The sequence below is a fragment of the Rattus norvegicus genome, chromosome 3 (genome assembly GCF_036323735.1).
Source record: "Rattus norvegicus strain BN/NHsdMcwi chromosome 3, GRCr8, whole genome shotgun sequence".
Taxonomy (NCBI): Eukaryota; Metazoa; Chordata; class Mammalia; order Rodentia; family Muridae; genus Rattus; species Rattus norvegicus.
In genome coordinates, this window is record NC_086021.1 from 184,076,833 (window position 1) to 184,082,832 (window position 6,000).

Genomic DNA, 6,000 nt, shown 5'->3' on the forward strand with positions numbered 1-6,000 from the left:
GCAGGGCTCTGGTCTTCTCGTGTAGCTTCCTAACTCCGGGCTGGAAGACAACTCATGCCCCCAGAAGAGGGTCCTCTGGATCTGAGCTCTAGAGTCATCGTTTCACTAAGAAGGAGGGAGCAGTGGGAGGCAGCTGACAAAGATGGCCTCTGAGGTAGTCATTCGAATAAAGTTGAAAACCCACAGCATCTATCTTCCAGCCCCATTAATGAGACGGAGGTGGGGGCCAGGGCCGAAACGGAAAGAGATTGGCTTTACAAGTAAATGTACATGGTGATTGTTTGAGAGGCCCCGAGTCTCCATCAAGTGCAATCTAGAAAAAAAACAAAAAACAAAAAAAACCCAAAAAAACTCGTCAGGAGGATTCGTGTTGGTTCAGCAAATAAAGTTGCCCCTAAAGAAGCTGACTAGTGTTAATTCACAGCCCCCAGTGCGGGGGGCCTCCGTGCCTGCAGCGGGCTAGCTGAGGTAAGCATGCGGGGCCTGCCTGCCGTTCCCTCTGCTGTCAGCACCTGGCTCATTTATCCTCTTCCAAAGGTTGACGCGGAATTGACGCCTCCGAGTATCTACCCTGCCACGGCTGATTGCCCCTCGGTGGAGAAATCAGGTTCATATCCTCGGTTGCCTGGATCAAGAGCCCTCTTCTAGGCCCCCCTGGCCCTAGTACGGAAGCTGTGCCAGCTGGGACTTAACCTTCCCCACTCCTACCTCCTGCTTCTGGGAACCGATTCAGCACGGCCGGATCCTCTTAATTTCCCATGAAGACATGTGTCGCAAATTGTGACTCCATCTGGACCTTCACGCCAAATAACCGTATCATGAGATGGGAGTGAACATGGCTATCCCTCAGAAATGGGCCAGAGGCAGTGTTGACCCACACTGGGTCAACCAAGCATGAGATATGGTCTCCTAGGCAGAATGAGTTCTGGAGAGTCTCCTCGGTCCTCTGTGACGCTCACCCTTCTCCTGTGCTAGACTTGGTATGCCTGTGTCCAGCTGCTATGTCTACATTCTGGCTGTGGTCCTCCCACGACCACTACCTCAGCCTGAGTAAGGGCCTGTGGGAAAACTCTGTGGTTTCTGTTTGGGGAGGGTTCTGTTCCTAGCTAATTACTGTCCCCAAAAGAGATTACCTGGTACTGAGGATGACAAGAGTCTATGGAAGAGGCCACCATGTGTCCTGGGCTGGGATCTGGGTCCTAAGGGGGGGGGGTCAGCATCTCCCACACAAAGGAGCATCCCCAGAGGAGGTAGTAATATGTGAGGAGGAGCACCCCTTCCTCACCGTGTACCAGCACAGGGCAGCTACACAGACCGTACCCCAACCCCATTAGGTTGAGTGAAGCCTCAAGTCTGTGACAGGATCTTCGAACACACAGATTGGCCTTCATCATCTACCACTCTCAGGTTTGCTGGGCCCAGAGAGCAGTTAGACTGGTTGCCCCCAGAACCATAAAAAGGCAAGTCGGGGGCCTCACAGAGTGGAGCTGAGGAACAGTCAGCCCAGGCTCCAAGGCCTCGGGGTTCTTTTTCTTTTTCTTTCTGTCCACCTATTTCTTTTTCTTTTATGTGTCTGTGTGGAGTTTGACCTTGCATGAATGTGAGGTCCCATGTCTTCCTCAACGACACTGCCTTCTTGTTTTGTTTGTTTTAGTTGTTTTGGGGCGGGGTGTTTGTTGTTGTATGTGTGTGGGTGTGTTGTGTGTGTGAGCGAGAGAAAGAGAAATAGGCAGACACACACACACACACACACACACACCAGACAGACAGACAGACAGACAGCCTAACCATGTAGCCCTGGCTGGCCTGGAACTTGCTACATAGACCAAACTGGCCTCAAACTCGCAAGTCTGCTGACTTCTCCCTCTCCAATGCTGGGATTGGGATTAAAAGTGTGTGCCACCATGCCTGGCTGTCCGCCTCATCTTTTGAAACAGGGCTTCTCACTGATCCTAGACCTCACTAAGTGGATAGGTAGGCTGGCTCATCAGTAAGCCCCAACAACCCTACTTTCTCTGCCTCCCAGGCACTGGAATTGCAAGAATTTATCTCTGTGTCTGGTAATCCCAGCACCGGGGCTGCTGGGAATCCAGCTTAATCCCCCTGCTCCCTGGAATGCACTACCAGCCCAGCCATCCCCACACCCATTAAAGCGTGGCTACTCAGAAGCACGCGCCAGTGCTCTGACCCTTCCCAATGCTCGAGAGACCGCTTTCTGGTAAGGCAGAAGATGGTGACAGCTAGAGAGACATTTTTAATTGTCCCCCCTCGGCAGAGGTTAAGGGTCTTTAAGGGAGCAGTGAATGTCATCATCCCATTTTACATGCTGGGGAGAGGTGTGGTGACGTGCTCAGGAACACATCTGAAGAGAAACAGGCCAGGTTGAACTCTGACTCAGAGGGCTGCTGGGTCCTGCCTGGAGCGTGCTCCTCTTAGCAGCCAACGCCTCTCCACAGAGCCAGAGGCAGCCCTGGAATGGCCGACTCAGGCCCTCATAGAAAGAAAGGCTTCCTGTGCAGCTGACTGGCTGAGGTTGGGTTTTCTTGGTTCTCTGAAGCAAGTGGTTTGAAGCAACCTTTAAAATCCAGGGTCAGGGGACAACCACTCCCTTTGGCCTTGATGTCAAGGGAGTTTGTGGCAAACTCAGAAAAGGCTTTTAGCCTGACAAGCCTCGCCTTCTTGGGGCACAAAAAAACAACATCTGAATTTCCATATATATTCTTAACGGTTAATAACCTGAAATCTTCAACTCCTAAACGTTCTGATGGAGCCCGTTTCTTCCTTGTTCTTTTCCCTACAAGACCCGGCAGGCAACTCCAGGTGTTGCGTCTGTTGCTGCTATGTCAAGGGTCACCTTCAAGATACACAGAGGGCACCCCAGAACTGAGGAGGGCACCTAGGCAGCATACGGCCTGTTGCTTACAATCGGAGTCAAAGATTACCAAGGTCATTGTGGGCTTCTGTCAGGAGAGAGTCTCACTAACATGAATGGCGTCTGATGATTATCCTGCAGGAAGCCTTGCTAACAGCTGCCCTGTTGTACTGGTTTAAGGAGAACAAAATGGCCTCGGCGGCTAGATGCCGTGGCGTGACCCCAAACACCGACCTGGAGTTCTCCACCCACGATATCTGAGCAAGGGGGCTAGAGTGCTTCATTTGAAAAGCAGGGCTCAAGGATAGGGAGGCAGAGAGAAAAAAATCTGGGTTTTCTGTTTTTCTGGGGTCTTTTTCGGTCTCAGAGAGGTAAACAGACCCCACTCATGTCTAAGCAAAGGGAGAACTGTGATCCCCACACAGCAAGGTAAGAGGCCCCATTTGGTTTGGTTTTTTTTTTTTTTTCTCCTTTTCATCACTGTGAAAAACAACCCTGGAACATTGAAAAAAAAAAAAAGGCAGTTTGTTGCGCAGTAAAAAATAAAGAATCTAGTCTTTTTCCATTAAAGTGTCTGCAGCAGTCGGCCTGTGAAAGCGCTCTAGTGCCATCTAGAGATTCTGCACTGAAAGGATTCGAATGTTCCAGAACCTTCCAGTCCCCGTTTCCAAGGCAATCGCTCACAGCCTGCAGTGTTCTCATCTCCTGCTTTCCAGCGCTTGGCATCTGCTCCCCTCTGAATTCCCGAGAGACCCAGCTGACCCCCATCAAGTGGGAAAACTGTGCAGGGCCAGGAGCTGGCGCCTGAACCAGCCATACTTTTACCTCCCACCGCCCTGGGGCCTCCCCGGGGGTGGGGGGCCCTTGCAGTTCTTGCCTGCAAAGCAGGCAGAATTAACTCCATCGCCCCTGGCCTGGCCTCTTTGAGCTCTCCAAATGTCACTTAGCAACAATTAGGTAATTAGGGGAGGTAAGTTTCCTGAAAATTAGTCCAGGATTTGAGGATAAGGGGGCCAGGGAAGAAAACGTATTGTTTACCAAAGCTGTCTCTCTTCACCTCTGTTTTCCTTCCAGCTAATCAACCACCCTGAACTCCTACTGCAGCCTCTGCCTGGGCAATTTCAAAGGCTCACAAGAGCTCTCACCCCTAGACCTGCCTTGCTGAGCCTTGCTGAGCCTTACCCAAAGGGCTCCGATTTCAGCCCCTATGCCAGTACTGCTTCTGACATGTGTTACCATTTAACATGGGAGGAAGGGAACCAGGATGAGGGGAACTTCACCCTCCATCACCTGCATCGCTGGGGCACCACAGCCTAGGCACCCAGAGCCCACTCCGGAAACCGGTCCTCCCTTAAGGAAAGCACCCACTCTCACTTCCTATAGGGAGACAGTGTTTCTGGGTGCTTTTCTGGGAGTGTTTTCTATAACACAGAAAGGTTTATTATTTCACAGTTATTAATGTTTTGTTGTGAACTACACCATTTACTTGTCAGTAGGTAGTAAAGGCTACAGGTATTTCTGATGGTCACTACAGGCCTGATTTCTGCTCAATGCGTGTCCAAGATGCTCTGAACACCCGGCTGCATCCAGAGAGCTCCACTAAAAATCTTAGAGCAGCCGCTGGTGTTGGGTACTGACCAAGAAACCAGACCCACAGACTAGGAGTGTATACCAATGGATTCTCGCAAATAGACACATGTGTTGGTCTCCTCATGGCACAATTTGGAGAACTACAGATGGAAGGGCTTGAAACAACACAAATTTGTTATTTTACCACCAACATCATCTCTTTTGTGGAGGTCGCAGTTCCTAAGAGCCAAATGGCTGCAGGAGAGAGCGCCCCCTGGAGGCCTCAGGAAAAAATGTTTGCTTTTGCCTTTCTCAGCCTTTCCTTGCCACTTGCTACCTAGGACCCCAGGCCACCACCCTCCATCTTCAAAGGCACTGCTGGGTGCAGCCTGTATAAATCAGAGTCCCGCGATTGCTGCTGCTCTAATAAGAAGTCTTAGGCCTTGTCACACCTGCAAAGTCTTTGTCGTGGAGCTTGCAACGTTAAGGTTTGGGCTTGGACTCCACCCACCCCCGAGTCCATCCTGACTTTTCCAACGCATGATTAATTCCTTATTCTCAGAGTTAATGATTTGTAGAGTAAAGCCTTCTTTAATAAAGGCTACATATAAACATTAGTGTTATTTTGAAAAAATCCCATCACCAGATCACCAGAAGGGAAGGGTGTGTGTGTGTGTGTGTGCCTGTGTGTGTCTGTGTGTGTGTGTACGCGTGCCCTTGGAAGTCAGAGGTCACTATCAGGTTCTTCATCTTTCACCCTAGTTTTTGAGACATTCTCTCATGGAGCCTAGAGCTCAGCTTGGTTGACTGGCCATTAAGACCCAGGGAAGCTCCTGTCCCCTCCTCCTCACTGAGATCACAGGTGCACACCACACGCCTATCTTTTCTCACGAGAGTGTAGGATCTTCATGCTTACGTGGCAGAAACTTCATTGGCTGAGCCGTGTGCGAGCTATCTCCCTAGACCTACACCCGAGTCAAAGCACGTGCTTGAGTATTCAAATCCACCTTGGAGCAGGACGTGGTTATTTCACAGGCGTGGAGGAGAGTCGTGACCACCTTAGAAGGGAACGTAAGGAGAAAGAAAGGATGAAGTTTCCAGGTATAGAGACTCTAGTAGTGTGGCCAGGAGGATCCAAATCATGGTAGCATTTAGAGATGTTTATCATGACTCTTGATGTCCCCAGAAGTAGCACACAATCAGCCCTTCTGGATAGGGCTGTTATGGCCACCCTACAGGCTCAGGTGCTGGGTGGCAATGACTGGAGATTCTGTTTCCTCTTTTCATCCAATAAGCCCTGGAAACAACCTTGGTGACAAGCCTCAAATTCAGGGGTGGGTGGGGTTCAGACTGACACCCAACGATGACTACTAGGTATGTACACAGAATGTCCCATGGCCTATGTGTTTGAACTCTTGGTCTCCGGCTGGTGGTGCCTTTGGGTCAGGAACCATGGCTGACTGGAAGAGGCAGGTCGCCAGGGCTCGGAATACAGTTTTACTTCTGTCCCAGGCTCTCTCTTACCTGTGTGGTGTTCTGTAAGAAGCTGTCAGTGTCTG

At 50.5% G+C, this 6,000-nt stretch overlaps 1 long non-coding RNA gene across 1 annotated transcript; it reads left to right on the forward strand.

Moving 5' to 3' along the window:
- Positions 1-922: 922 nt before the first annotated feature.
- On the forward strand, positions 923-5,053 carry LOC134486510 (uncharacterized). The gene is made up of 2 exons (XR_010065558.1): positions 923-3,842; positions 3,947-5,053. It is a non-coding gene; the product is annotated as an uncharacterized LOC134486510 (long non-coding RNA).
- The last annotated feature ends 947 nt before the right edge of the window (positions 5,054-6,000 follow it).